This window comes from Bos grunniens, chromosome 10 (genome assembly GCF_055505025.1).
Source record: "Bos grunniens cultivar Pamir isolate PY7600 chromosome 10, Bosgru_T2T1.0, whole genome shotgun sequence".
NCBI lineage: Eukaryota > Metazoa > Chordata > Mammalia > Artiodactyla > Bovidae > Bos > Bos grunniens.
The window spans coordinates 78,621,040-78,636,939 of record NC_141174.1 but is presented as its reverse complement, the minus strand read 5'-3'; the positions used below and the strand labels follow the sequence as shown (position 1 = coordinate 78,636,939).

Here is a 15,900-nt window from a genome sequence, read left to right as displayed (position 1 = left end):
AAAGAAAAAACAGAGGATTAAGAGTTCTTTCTAATTCCTCTGCCAGTTAACCAACTCTCCTAAACCCCAAAAGACAATAATAACCTGCCCTACCTCTACACATGGGAGCTGAGCAGAGCTGAGTCTGTTTGCGGTCATCCTTACCAGCCTTACCAAGGCAGACAGAGGCTATGACAGCTCTGAGCAGGCCAGGGAGCCCCATGCTGGACGTTCTTCCTCTGAGTGAAATGCTCTGTGTTCTCTCTCAAATTCAGGTCGAGATGCCTGACCTGTGCCTGCCAGGGCATATGCACAGTGACTGAGCTGTGAGATGCTTCTGCATCAGAACAGGAAATGTAACTGGCTGATATCAGTTTGCCTGTGTCACGCCATGGCTTGTGGATGTGGTTGGTGATTGTAACCTGCCTATTTAGACTTGAAAGTCACTTGGTCATATCTGACAATTTGTGACTCCATGGACTGTAGCCCACCAGGCTCTTCTGTCCATGGGATTCTCCATGCGAGAATACTGGAGTGGGTTGCCATGCTGTAATTAAATTAACAACAGTTACATCAGGGCTGCATGCATATTCAGTCAATGCATCTAGGATAGACATACGTTTTGTGACAAAAACAATTTATTATGATTACAGTGACCTCTGAGAACAAATAGTCACCCATTTTTGTATAGCTCCTTTTTGGGAGAAGGGATCTGCAGCCCAAATCTACAGTGAAATAAGCTCGCAAGCTTTTCTTTCATACAGGAAGATAAAACTTTACTCTCAATCATCATAACTTTCCTTCCTACATTCCAAGGCATGGGTTTCTGGGGAAATTTATTCTAGATAAAGTTCCTTGTCTGTTTAATGCAATCATAGCAAGTTTCCGGGTGGACAAAATTTGTCCAGCTTTATGTGTCTAACAGTAATCAATAATGTGTGCTAAAATAATCTTGCTTTTAAATATCCACCCTACAGTCAAAATGAGGACAAGCTCACCAGACCATGCCTTCTTATTTCCTTATATCAGAAATGTAGCCCTAGAGGCTGCGTGCCACAACTTCTGAGCCCGTGCGCCGCCATTACTGAAGCCCGTGCGCCTGGAACCTGTGCTCTGCAACGAGAAGCCACCGCACTGAGAAGCCCATGCACTGCAGTGAAGAGTGACCTCCACTCACTGCAACTGGAGAGAACCCAAGTTCAAGAACAAAGACCCAGCTGAAGCAAAAACAAAATAAACAAATAAATAATAAAAGAAACATAGCCACTCAAAAGTCACAAATGCTTTTTCATCCCACTGCTGCAGCACCTCCAGTTCAAAGGCTTTCACTGAAAACAGCCCCTCAACAGCGTTACGTCTCAGCCACATGCAGGCTGGTATGTGATTTGCTTGGTGCCTCTGTGTTGGTTTATGATTATGATTCAGGTGGTGCAGGTTTTAATCATCTATTTCTTTTCTCTAAATAAATTATTAATTCTGTGGCATCTAATATCCATCCTACATTATGAGGAGAATAGATTTTTTTTTTAAGTCAGTCTAGAGAAGAGAGGAATCTTTCTGGCTGAACAGGGGTGCTTCTGGGGATTGGAGCTTGGGTCTTCTTTAAGACTGACATCCACCCTATTATCCCTGTAGAGCAATTCCCAACCTCCTGGGTTTCTAGGATTAGACCTGAGTTTGATTGGTTTTCCTGAAAAACTAAATGTAAACTAAACTCTGATCAAGGAGAGAATATACCTCTTCCTGCCTTCAGCCTCCTGCTCCCCTTGGGTTTGTGCTCAGCTCCCCTGCAGCCCTCTCTCACTGTGTCACTCAGAGCACAGTAGTACACAGCCGACTCTGATGCTTGCACTGCCCGTTTCTGCAGGTGGAAGAAGCTGTCACTCTTAAGAGTGGCCTGAAAACCTTCATGCTCTACCTTCTTGTCTGCTGTTAAGCCCTTCAGAAGGAGTTGAGGAGCTTTGTTGAGATGCTGGACGTACCAGAAAAGATAGGGATTTGAAAATCTGGTCTGGTAAGTGCAGTTCAGGGTCAGGAGAGCCCCCTCTGAGAGAGTCACTGGGCCTTCTGTCTGGTTCACTGAGTCACCATTGGTCCCTCCTACAAGAGAATCACTTTGTTATAGTAGAAATGTACAGGAGGAGTTTTCAGCCAGAGAAGAAAAATAAAACTTACCTGTTATCATAGGAAAATGAAAAATCATTTTAGGACAAAATGCAACTTACCAAGTATTAAGCAGATGACAAGAACTGAGCGAGTGGCAGAAAACATTCTGGCAACAGTCCTCGTTCTCTAGAAACATCAAAGCTAACAAAGTTAGTCTCCGGCTGGATGTTACAGAAGCTCCTCACTCAGAAACTGGGAACCCCTTTCTGCATAGCTGCAGTCATCTGTCTTGTGGCTACAGAGTAGGCAAGTCAAACCAGCTCCTGAATACAATGAGGAACCGCATCTGAAGGAAGCCCCGCTCTCTGGTGGTGATCTTAAAGATTACACCACAGTCATATCTGATCTCAGTTCAGTTCGGTTGCTCAGTCGTGTCCAACTCTTTGCGACCCAATGGACAGCAGCAGGCCAGGCTTCCTTGTCCAACACCAGCTCCCGAAGCTTACTCAAAGCCATGTCCATTGAGTCGGTGATGCCATCCAACCATCTCATCTTCTGTCATCCCCTTCTCCTCCTGCCTTCAATCTTTCCCAGCATCAGGGTCTTTTCCAACGAGTCGGCTCTTTGCATCAGGTGTCCAAAGTATTGGAGCTTCAACCTCAGCATCAGTCCTTCCAGTGAATATTCAGAACTGATTTCTTTTAGGACTGACTGGTTTGATCTCCTTGCAGTCCCAGGGTCTCTCTTTTGAAGACCACAGTTCAAAAGCATCAATTCTTTGGCTCTCAGCTTTCTTTTTGGTCCAACTCTCACATCTATACATGACTACAGGAAAAACCATAGGTTTGAGTATATGGATCTTTGTCACCAAAATAATGTCTCTGCTTTTTAATATTCTGTCTAGGTTTGTCATAGCTTTTCTTCCAAGGAGTAAGGGTCTTTTAATTTCATGTCTGCAGTCACCATTCGCAGTGATTTTGGAGGCCTAGAAAATAAAGTCTGTCACTGTTTCCATTGTTTCATCATCTATTTGCCATGGAGTGATGGGAGGGATGCCATGATCTTAGTTTTTGAATGCTTAGTTTAAAGCCAGCTTTTTCACTGTCCTCATCCTGACCTGCTCCTGACCTAGTCCTCCTGATGACAGTTTGTGGGGTACACACAGGAGACTGGGGCAGGACACAAACATGCTTTGGGAAACGTTCCATTATTACATCCATCATTTTCTGTGTGGTATGGCATCTCTAGCTTTGCAAATAATGCCAGTTAACAATGTTTAGGAGGAATGGTCAGAGGGTTTCTTCTTTCCATATGCCTCCATGATTCCCATGGGTCAGGAAAGGCCCCCTCTGCATGGAAAGTACTCCCTCCTCTCCTTAGACCTTCACCTGAATTCGCTCTATTCATCCCCAAGACACAGCCCACATGCTGTTGAAATGTTGGAATGTTGCATAATGTTGGAAACATCATCTCAGTCAGGCCTCAAATAATGTGCAGTTGAGTGAGCAGTAACTACCCCTGCTCCTCGTGCTCTGCTCAGCTGCTCAGTTGTGTCTGACTCTTGTGGCCCTAGAGAGCATAGCCTGCCAGGTTCCTCTGTCCATGGGATTTCCAGGCAAGAATACTAGAGTGGCTTGCCATGCCCTCCTCCAGGGGATCTTCCCAACATAAGGATTGAGCCAGAGTCTCCAGCATCTCCTGCATTGCAGGTGGACTCTTTACACATCTGAGCCACCAGATCATTTAAGGCAGATCTCATCTAATGTGTTGTTGAATGAGTAGGTTATTATCCCTACCCATCATAAAATGTCATATTTGTAAAATTAAAAAATAAATTGCTATTACTTCTTTTTACTGATAAAGGTAGAGTTGGTCTTCCAACTATAAAACTGGACAAAATATATGAAACAAGTTGTGGATCTTGGACATTGGGTGGCACAGAGATAAGGAAAACAGGTGAGATGAGCCAGGACATCACCCAGCTCTCTTCACGGAGGCAGCTTCTAGGCACCAGTGCATGAGGGATTTAACAAAAATGGCCCAACTGTCTCACTGTGAGATGGAATAATATTTTGGGGATCCTGAGGAACCTAGAATTTTGTGGACCAGTGGACCAGAGAGGAGGGATGAGGGCAAAAGAGAGAGAGGGAGAGAGATGAGGGGAAAGAGGTGGGGAGAGGCATCACTGTGAATCTTGGACTGAGTACTGATCTGTAAGTAAAGAGAGAAGACTCCATGAGTTTGGTAAACCTCCCTGAAGGGGCCTCCTTTGGGGCCCTGGACCCTACTTGGATGACAAGCCACCTTACACCTCTAGCCTCATGAGAACTTACTTATGTAACCTGGTTCTTGAAACATCTTTTTATCTCTTGTCACATTCTTGCTTTAATTCAACTAAGTATTTTTTTTTTTTTAGAATGTCAGGTTTAGATAGTTAGTATGTTAGTCGGGCACTCTTCATTTCTGAGGTGTGTGTAGCATCGATCTGTCTTCTGTTTGTTTGTTTGTTTTTTTAGGGATTCAGGGATCTCAATGGAAAGAACTGTTGGCTCAGTGTCTGTCAGCCTGTTTGCATAGTTTCTTGTGCAATTATTTGTGCCAGTGAAGTGAACCCAGCAGAAGATTTAATGGGGTCATTTCATAGCTTGTTCTTTTCTCTAGGATAGGGTTTATTTTATGCAAAGTCTGACTATATTATGGTAAGAATTGTTGCCATTGTTCTTTGCTGACATAAACCATTTTAAGGCATGGGAACATGTGGCTGCAGATAGCTGTGAGGTGCCTTACACGGGCTCTCAGGGCAGCGTTGTCAATCCAGTAACAATGGCTGTGACTAAGTCAGTTGAACTCAAGAACAGTCTTTTTCAAATGTGCCTTTTTCACCTACTGAGATTTTCTCACCAGTTAAAATGAACTTTGTTAGTTCTTACCAAAACTGGGATCATTTAAATGCACATCTGTTTGCTGAGCTGTTCTTTTTGTTTGTTTTTTGTCTGCGCCAGGTCTTAGTTTAGGCTTGTGGGATCTAGTTCCCTGACCAGGGTTCAAACCTGGGCCTCCTGCAATGTGAGTGCAGAGCCCCAGTCACTGAACCAATGCTCCCCCTAAAATTAGAATCTTGAGTTGAAGTTATCATGCTGGCAGGACTCTGGCTCAGCAAATCACCTAGATTCTCTTAAACTCCTGTGCATTTTCAGTAATCCCTAGCTTCCAGCATTCATTCTGGAAATTTACAGGGTTGTCTGCAATGTGGAAACCAAAATCAGATACAATTCCTACCTCAAATTGCTTTCAGTTGATTGAGAAGCAGGTAAGCAAAAAAAAAAAAAAAAATCCTATGCCCTGTCTGTACTTCCACTATCCTGAACCCCAATATGTGAAATGAATCAGGCTGGAAGTAGAGAGCTGATGCAGTTACCACCAGGGAAATAAAACCTGCTAGAATACTTTATTTCCCCACCATTAAGATTTATTTCTGTTCCTTCATCTCCCTCTCCATTTCTGTGGCCTCTTTATTAAGATGTGAGCCCCCAGTGCTCAGGTGGCCAGCACCCAGTGTGCAGGACTCTAGGATGTCAGGGAGGAAGGCAGTGCTTACTTCAGGTGGGTGTCCAGATTCACCCTAAGTGACAATGGTGACTACATCTGCCAAGACCATAAAACTACTATAACTATTAAACTCTGCATTTAAGTAGTTGTGTCTATAAATTGGTTTTCCCCAGTAGCTCAGCAGTGAAGAATCTGCCTGCCAATTGAGGAGATGAGGGTTCAATCCCTGGCTCAGGAAGATCCCCTGGAGGAGAAAATAGCAACCCACTCCAGTATTCTTGCCTGGAAAATTCCACAGGCAGAGGAGCCTGGTGGGCTACAATCCACAAGATTGCAAAGAGTCGGACACCACTTAGCAACTGAGCACCGGACACAATACACACATGCCTATAAATTATGAAATGACAATGATTCCATATCCTGGCCACATCTCACAGACTGCCCAGCAGTAAACATTCATATCTTCCCACCTGCTGTGCCCACCACTGTCCTTCCCGAAAGTCTGCTCATGGAAGGTGCAGGCAGGAGTTCAGCCTGAAAAGATGAGGGGGCTCTCTGTGCAATGGGCACGATTGTAGCAGAGACACAGAGCAGTGAACACAGTGGTTCCACATTCCTGCTCATGAGCAGAGGAGTGTGGAGATGTTCCTGCTTGGTGAGTGGGTGGTAATTTCTCCTAGTCTCTTGAGCAGGTGAAAAGCCCACTCCACTGCCGAGATAGCTTATTGTAAGGGTACATAAATACTTCTCCCACGTGTCTGAAATATGACTGACTGATGAATTAATTTTCCCTGCTTTTGCTGTTGTTCAGTCCCTAGATCATGTCTGACTCTTTACGACCCCAGGAACTGCAGCACATCCTGCTTCCCTGTCCTTCACTATCTCCCAGAGTTTGCTCAAACTCAGGTCCATTGAGTCAGTGATGCCATCCAACCATCTTATCCTCTGTCACCTTCTTATCATCTTGCCCTCAATCTTTCCCATCATCAGGGTCTTCTCCAGTGAATCGGTTCCTCGCAATCAGGTGGCCAAAGAATTGGAGCTTCAGTTTCAGTATTCTAGCAGGTTTTATTCTGCTGGTGGTAACTGCATCAGAATTCCAGATTCAAGATTGCTGCTTAGCCTTCTTTATGGTCCAACTCTCATATCCATACATGATTACTGGGTAAACCATAGCTCTGACTACGGGGACCTTTGTCGGTAAAGTAATGTCTCTGCTTTTTAATACACTGTCTAGGTTTGTCACGTCTTTTCTTCCAAGGATCAAGCGTCTTTTAATTTCATGGCCTCACTCACCATCTGCAGTGACTTTGGAACCCAAGAAAATAAGATCTGTCATTGTTTCCACTTTTTCCCCATCTATTTGCCATAAAGTGATGGGACTGGATGCCATGATCTGTTTTTTGAATGTTGAGTTTTAATCCAGCTTTTTCATTCTCCTCTTTCACCCTCATCAAGAGGCTCTTTAGTTTCTCTTCACTTTCTGCCATTAGAGTGGTACCATCTGCATATCTGAGATTGTTAATACTCCTCCTCTCAAACTTGATTCCAGCTTGTGAATCATCCAGCCCAGCATTTCGCATGGTGTACTCTGCATATAAGTTAAATAAGCAGGGTGACAACATATAGCCTTGAAGTACTCTTTTTCCAAATTTGAACCAGTCCTTTGTTCCATGTGCAGTACTAACCCTTGCTTCTTGTCCTGCATACAGGTTTCTTGGGTATTCCCTTTTCTTTAAGAATTTTCCACAGTTTGTTGTGATCCACACAGTCAAAGGCTTTAGCATAGTGAATGAAACAGAAGTAGATTTTTTTTAATTCCCTTGCTTTTTTCTGTGATCCAGCCGGTGTTGGTAATTTGATCTCTGGTTCCTCTGCCTTTCTAAACTCAGCTTGTACATCTGAAGTTCATGGTTCATGTACTGCTGAAGCATAGCTTGAAGGATTTTGAGCATAATTTGCTAGCATGTGAAATGAGTGCAATTGTATGCTAATTTGAACATTCTTTGGCATTCTTTCCCTGAGATGAGGTTATTAGCAAATAGAATATCCTGTACCCAGTTTGAATATAAACAATACACACAACACCTGTGATATTTACAGAGTGGGCTGCTCTGATCCACAGGGCCCTTGACAGAAGGAATATCTTCTCAGTAATTCTCCTCCTGGAACTTACTTAGGCAGTAGCATTTCTGGAGCAACCAGAAGGGATGGAAAAGTCAAGGAAAGAGAGAATAAAGCTCCAGTCCCTGAAGATGTAGTGTCTGCAGGTGAAACTCAGCAGGATACACAATCATGGCCTGAATTTTAAAACCAGAGACTAGCTTCCAGGTCACAGAGTCATCCATCAACAATGTGCCCTGGAATTTTCCTTAACACATTGTGAAATACTTCAGCATATATAATCTGAATTGTCATTGAAGAGTTAATGCCACTTTAAAGGATTCTATCTAGGGGGATGTCAATGGGCTGAAAACAGGCATTTCTGGAGAAAAGCGCTTAGGTTCCATTTTGCACTGTCCTGCTCCAGATTCCTCTCTGTAGGGCAACCCAAGAATTCATAGGTCCTTGGTTCTGAGGAGCAGACCTGGAAGTGCTTTGACAAGACCTCTAGCATAGCCCACTGGAGAGAGAAACAACAACCCTTTCCAGGGCTGCCCACAGCCAGAGCCCCATCTGCACTCTGGGTTTGTGTTCAGCTCCCCCACAGCCCTCTCTCACTGTGTCACTCAGAGCACAGTAGTACACAGCCGAGTCTGAGGCTTGCACTGCCTGTTTCTGCAGGTGGAAGGAGCTGTCACTCTTAACAAGAGTGGCCTGAAAACCTTCACTCTTTGGCTTCTGGTCTGTCATCGAGCCCTTCAGGAGGAGTTGAGGAGCTTTGTTGAGATGCTGGATGTACCAGAAAAGATAGGGATTTGAAAATCTGGTCTGGTAAGTGCAGTTCAGGGTCAGGAGAGCCCCCTCTGAGACAGTCACTGGGCCTTCTGTCTGGTTCACTGAGTCACCATTGGTCCCTCCTACAAGAAAATCACTTTGTTATGGTAGAAAGGTACAGAAGAGGAGTTTTTCAGTCAGAGAAGAAAAATAAAGCTTACCCATAATTATAAGAAAGTGAAAAATCATTAACATTTGGAATAAAATATTACTTACTGAATATGAAGATGATCAGAAGAACTGAGTGAGTGGCAGAATGCATGTTTGCAAAAGAAAACGGTCCTTGTTTCCTGGAATACAGCAGTCTAACAAATCTAGTCTCCAACTGGATGTTATAGAAGCTCCTCGCTCAGAAACTGGGAGTCCCTTTCTGTACTGCAGCAATATTCTGTCTTGTGGCTACAAAGCAGGCAAGTGAAACCAGCTCCTGAATACAATGAGGAACCGCATCTGAAGGAAGCCCCGCCCTCCGGTGGTGATCGTGAAAACTGCACCACAGTGCGGTCTGACCTATTCCTCCTGATAATAGGTTGTGGGGTACAAACAGGAGAATGGGACAGGACCCTAAGAAGAGAATCCTAAACATAAGCGTGCTTAGGGAAATATTCTATTATTACGTCCATAATTTTTTGCATGGTACAGGTATCTCTAGCTTCGCAAGAAATCCCAGTTACACTTTCCAGATGGAATAGTCAGAGGTTTCTTCCTTGCATGTGTCTCTGATTCCCATGGGTCAGAGAAGGATCCCTCTGTATGGAAAGTGCTCCTCCTCTCCCCAAGTCATCTCTCTGAAGTAGTTATATGCATGTTGTAGTATATGCATATGACTCTGTCAACATGCCGTGGAGAAAATTTTATCTAAGGCAGATGTCAAATAATGTGTAGTTAAATGCTAAGGTTATTATCCTGATTTATCATGGAAAGATATATTTGTAAAACACAATAAAAGTAAAATATGTGACTTCTTTTTCGCTGATAATGGTAGAGTTGATCTTCCCGTTGGAAAACTATTTTTGGACCTTGAACATCAGGTAGCACAGAGATAAGGAAACAGATGAGATGAGCACTGACATTGCCCAGCTTACTTCATGCAGGCAGCTTCCAGGCACCAGTGCATGAGGGATTTACCAAAAATAGTGCAGCTGTCTCACTGTGGGGTTGAGACAGGATAGGAGAACGGAGGTCCTGAAATACCTAAAAATTGTGGACCTCTGTACCTGAGAGGAGGAATGTTGACAAAAAAAAAGAGAGAGAGAGAGATAAGCGCAAGGCAGGGGTTGAGGGGGAGAGTTGGGGGTGGGGGGATTTGGACCATCCTTGGATGACGGCAACCTTACACCTTTAGCCTCATGAGGGACAGGTGGCCTTACTTAGGTAACCTGTTTCTTGAAACATCTTTTTACCTCTTGTCACATAGTTGTTTTAATTCAACCAAGTATTTTTTTTAGAATGTCAAGTTTAGATGCTTAATGTATTAGCCAGGCACTCTTCATTCCTGAGGTGCGTGTGTGGTATTGATCTGTCTTCTGTTTGTTTGTTTGTTTTATTAGGGATTCAGTGGAAAGAACTGTCGGCTCAGTGTCTGTCAGCCTGTTTGTCTAGTTTCTTGTGCAGTTATTTGTGCCAGTGAAGCGAACCCAGCAGAAGATTTAATGGGGTCATTTCATTTCATGTTCTTTTCTCCAGGATAGGGTTTACTTTATGCAAAGTCTAACTATAATATGGTAAGAAGTCAAAAGGTTGTTCTTTGGTGACATAAGCCATTTTAAGGCATGGGGACTTTGTGTCTGCAGACAGCTGTGAGGTTGCTTACACGGGTACTCAATGTTGTCAATCCAGTAACAATGACTGTGACTAAGTCAGTTGAAAAGAACACTCTTCTTCAAATGTGCCTTTTTCACCTACTGAGATTTTCTCACCAGTTAAAATGAACTTTGTTAGTTCTTACCAAAACTGGGATCATTTAAATGCACATCTGTTTGCTGAGCTGTTCGTTTGCTTTTTGTCAGCACCAAGTCTTAGTTTAGGCGTGTGGGATCCAGTTCTCTGACCAGGGATCGAACCTGGGCCTCCTGCAATGTGAATGCAGAGTCCCAGTCACTGAACCAACCCTCCACCTAAAATTAGAATCTTGAGTTGAAGTTATTGTGCAGGTAAGACTGGCTCAGCAGATCACCTAGATTCTCTTAAACTCTTGTGCATTTTCAGGAATCCCTAGCTTCCAGCATTCATTCTGGAAATTTACAGGGTTTTCTACAATGTGGAAACCAAAATCAGACACAATTCCTACCTTAAATTGCTTTCAGTTGATTGAGGAGCAGCTGAGCAAAAAAAAAAAAAAATATATATATATATATATATATATCTCTCCTATGCCCTGTCTGTACTCCTACTAGCCTGGACCCCAATACATGAAATGAGGCATCAGACCGAAAGCAGAGAACTGATGCAGTTACCACTAGGGAAATAAAACCTGCTAGAATACTTTATTTCCCCACCATTAAGATTTATTTTTGTTCTTTCATCTCCCTCTCCATTTCTGTGGCCTCTTTATTAAGATGTGAACCCCCAGTGCTCAGTGGCCAGCACCCAGTGTGCAGGACTCTAGGATGTCAGGGAGGAAGGCAGTGCTTACCTTCAGGTGGGTGTCCAGATTCACCCTAAGTGATGATGGTGAGTACATCTGACAAGACCATAAAACGACTATAACTACTAAACTCTGCATTTAAATAGTTGTGCCAATAAATTTGGCTTCCCGGGTGCTAAGTGATAAAGAATCTGCCTGCCAATTGAGGAGATGAGTGTTCAATCCTTGGGACAGAAAGATCCCCTGGAGAAGGGAATAGCAACCTACTCTAGTATTCTTGCCTGGAAAACTCCATGGGCTTATTGGGCTACAGTCCACGGGGTCGCAAAGAGTCAGACACCACTTAGCAACTCACACACGCCTATAAATTTTGAAATGACAATGATTCGGTGTCCTGGCCACATCTCACAGACTGCCGAGCAGTAAAACATACATCTCTTCCCACCTGCTGTGTCCACCACTGTCCTTCCAGAAAGTCTGCTCCTCAAAGTTGCAGACAAGAATTCAGCCTGCAGAGATGCAGAGGGGATTCTCTGTGCAATGGGCATGATTGTATCAGAGACGTGGAGCACTGACCCAAGTGGCTCCACATCCTGCTCATGAGCAGAGGAGTGGGGAGATGTTCCTGCTTCGGCAGGGGGTGATACTTTCTCCTAGTTTCTTGAGCAGGTTAAAAAGCTTACTCTGCTGCCAAGATAGCTTATTATAAGAGTACATAAACACTTTTTCCCTGTGTCTAAAATATGACTGATTGATGAATTAATTTCCCCTGTTTTTGTTGCTGTTCGGTCCCTAGGTCATGTCTGACTCCTTACGACCCCATGAACTCCTGCATGTCGGGAGCTTTATTCTCTCTTTTCTTGACTTTTCCATCCCTTCTGGTTGCTCCAGAAATGCTGCTGCCTAACTAAGTTCCAAAAGGAGAGCTTCCTGACAAGATATTCCTTCTGAAGGGCCCTGTGGGTCAGAGCAGCTCACTGTCTAAATATTGCAGGTGTTGTGTGTCCTTCCCTGTCCTTTACTATCTCCCAGAGTTTGCTAAACTCATGTCCATTGAGTCAGTGATGCCATCCAACCATCTCATCCTCTGTCACCTCCTTATCTTCTTGCCCTCAATCTTTCCCAGCATCAGGGTCTTCTCCAGTAAATCGGTTCTTCACATCAGGTGGCCAAAATATTGGAACTTCAGCTTCAACATAAGTCCTTTCAATGAATATGTAGGGTTGATATCCTTTAGGATTGACTTCTTTGATCTCCTTGCAATCCAAGGGACTCTCAAGAGTCTTCTCCAACACCACAGCTAGAAAGCATCAATTCTTTGGCACTCAGTCTTCTTTATGGTCCAACTCTCACATCCATACATGATTACTGGGAAAACCATACCTCTGACTATATGGACCTTTGTGGGTAAAGTAATGTCTCTGCTTTTTAATATGCTAAGTTGGTCATAGCTTTTCTTCCAAGGAGCAAGCATCTTTTAATTTCATGGCTGCAGTCACCATTTGCAGTGATTTTGAAGCCCAAGAAAATTAAATCTGTCACTGTTTCCACATTTTCCCCATCTATTTTCCATAAAGGACGGGACCAGATGTCGTAATCTAGTTTTTTTAATGGTGAGTTTTAACCCAGCTTTTTCACTCTCCTCTTTCATCTGCCTCAAGAGGTTCTTTAGTTTCTTTTCACTTTCTGCCATCAGAGTGGAATCATCTGCATACCACTGAGGCTGTTAATATTTCTCCTGGCAATCCTGATTCCAGCTTATAAGTCATCCAGCCCTGCATTTCACATGATGTACTCCACGTATAAGTTAAATAATCAGGGTGACAATATATAGCCTTGACATACTCCTTTCCCAATTTTGAACCAGTCCATTGTTCCATGTGCAGTACTAATTGTTGCTTCTTGTCCTGCATACAGGTTTCTTGGGTATCCCCGTCTCTTTAAGAATTTTCCACAGTTTGTTGTGATTCACAGTCAAAGGCTTTAGCATAGTCAATGAAGTAGAAGTATATATATTTTTAATTCCCTTGCTTTTTCTGTGATCCAGCAGATATTGGATCTGCTCTCGTTCCTCTGTCTTTTCTAAACTCGACTTGTACATCTGAAGTTCTTGATTCATGTACTGCTGAGGCATAGCTTGAAGGATTTTGAGCATAATCTTACTGGCATGTGAAATGAGTGCAACTGTATGGTAATTTGAACATTTTTGGGCATTTATTTCCCTGAGATGAGGTTATTAGCAAAGAGAATATCCTGTACCCAGTTTGAATATAAACAATACACACAACACCTGTGATATTTACAGAGTGGGCTGCTCTGATCTACAGGGCCCTTGACAGAAGGAATATCTTCTCAGAAACTCTCCTCTCAGAACTTACTTAGGCAGCAGCATTTCTGGAGCAACCAGAAGGGATGGAAAAGTCAAGGAAAGAGAGAATAAAGCTCCAGTCCCTGAAGATGGAGTGTCTGCAGGTGAAACTCAGCAGAATATACAATCTTGGCTTGAATTTCAAAGACCAGAGACTAGCTTCCAGATCACAGAGTCATCCATCAACAATGTACCCTGAAATTTTCCTTAACACATTGTGAAATATTTCAGCATATATACTCTGAATTGTCATTGAAGAGTTAATGCCACTTTAAGGGATTCTATGCCATCTGGAGGGATGTGGATGGCTGAAAACAGGCATTTCTGGAGAAAAGCGCTTAGGTTCCTCTTTACACTGTCCTGCCCCAGATTCCTCTGCAAGGCAATTCAAGAATTTCAAGGTCCTTGACTCTGAGTATCAGAGCTGGAAGTGCTTTGACACTGCCTCTGGAGAGAGAAACAACACCCTTTTTCAGGGCTGCCCACAGCCACAGCCCCATCTGCACTCTGGGTTTGTGTTCAGCTCCCCCGCAGCCCTCTCTCACTGTGTCACTCAGAGCACAGTAGTACACAGCCGAGTCTGATGCTTGCACTGCCCATTTCTGCAGGTGGAAGGAGCTGTCACTCTTAACAAGAGTGGCCTGAAAACCTTCATGCTCTACCTTCTTGTCTGCTGTTAAGCCCTTCAGAAGGAGTTGAGGAGCTTTGTTGAGATGCTGGACGTACCAGAAAAGATAGGGATTTGAATATCTGGTCTGGTAAGTGCAGTTCAGGGTCATGAGAGCCCCCTCTGAGACAGTCACTGGGCCTTCTGTCTGGTTCACTGAGTCACCATTGGTCCCTCCTACAAGAAAATCACTTTGTTATTGTAGAAATGTACAGGAAAAGAGTTTTCAGTCAAAGAAGAAAAGTAAAACTTACCTATAGTTATAAGAAGGTGAAAAATCATTAACATTTGGAATAAAATATTACTTACTGAATATTAAGATGATCAGAAGAACTGAGTGAGTGGCAGAATGCATGTTCGCAAAAGAAAACGATCCTTGTTCCCTGGAATACAGCAGTCTAACAAATCTAGTCTCCATCTGGATGTTATAGAAGCTCCTCGCTCAGAAACTGAGAGCCCCTTTCTGTACTGTAGCAATATTCTGTCTTGTGGCTACAAAGCAGGCAAGTGAAACCAGCTCCTGAATACAATGAGCAACCGCATCTGAAGGAAGCCCCGCCCTCTGGTGGTGATCGTGAAAACTGCACCACAGTGGAGTGTGACCTATTCCTCCTAATAATAGCTTGTGGGGTACATACAGGAGAATGGGACAGGACCGTAAGAAGAGAATCCTAAACATAAGCGTGCTTAGGGAAATATTCTATTATTACTTCCATAACTTTTTGCATGGTACAGGTATCTCTAGCTTCGCAAGAAATCCCAGTTACAATTTCTAGATGGAATAGTCAGAGGTTTCTTCCTTGCAGGTGCCTCCAGGATTCCCATGGGTCAGAGAAAGACCCCTCTGTATGGAAAGTGTTTCCTCCTCAACCCAAGTCATTTCTCTGAAGTAGTTATATTCATGTTGACTCTGTCAACATGCCGTGGAGAAAATTTTATCTAAGGCAGGTGTCAAATGATTTGTTGTTAAATGATGTTATTATCCTGATTTATCATGGAAAGACTTATTGCTGCTAAGTCACTTCAGTCGTGTCCGACTCTTTGTGACCCTATGGACTATAGCCTGCCAGGCTCACCTGTCCATGGGATTCTCCAGGCAAGAATACTGGAGTGGGTTGCCATTTCCTTCTCCGGGAAAGACTTATTAGTAAAACACAATAAAAGTAAAATATGTGACTTCTTTTTCACTGATAACGGTAGAATTGATCTTCCAATTGGAAAATTATTTTTGGACCTTGAACATCAGGTAGCACAGAGATTAGGAAAACAGATGAGATGAGCACTGACATTGCCCAGCTTACTTCATGCAGGCAGCTTCCAGGCACCAGTGCATGAGGGATTTACCAAAAATAGTGCAGCTGTCTCATTGTGGGATTGAGCCAGAATAGCAGAACGGAGATCCTGAAATATTTAAAAATTGTGGACCTCTGTACCTAAGAGGAGGAATGTTGACAAAAAAGAGAGAGAGAGATAAGAGCAAGGCAGGGGTTGGTGGGGGGAGAGTGGGGTGGTGGAGTTTGACCATCCTTGGATGACGGAAACCTTACCCCTTTAGCCTCGTGAGGGACAGGTGAACCTAATTAGGGACCTTGGTTCTTGAAACACAATCACTATTGTTTCACTTCTTGTCACATAGTTGTTTTAACTCAACTAAGCATTATTTTTAGAATGTCAAGTTTAGATGCTTAATATGTTAGCCTGGCACTC

At 43.4% G+C, this 15,900-nt stretch overlaps 1 pseudogene across 1 annotated transcript; it reads right to left on the bottom strand.

Annotated features, from left to right (window-relative positions):
* Window positions 1-1,865: 1,865 nt before the first annotated feature.
* LOC147365058 (uncharacterized) lies at window positions 1,866-11,706 on the bottom strand (annotated as a pseudogene). The gene is made up of 4 exons (XR_015133788.1): window positions 11,604-11,706; window positions 8,788-8,919; window positions 8,312-8,654; window positions 1,866-2,082 (listed from the first exon to the last, which is right to left on the bottom strand). The product of XR_015133788.1 is annotated as an uncharacterized LOC147365058 (transcript).
* Between the last annotated feature and the right edge of the window lie 4,194 nt (window positions 11,707-15,900).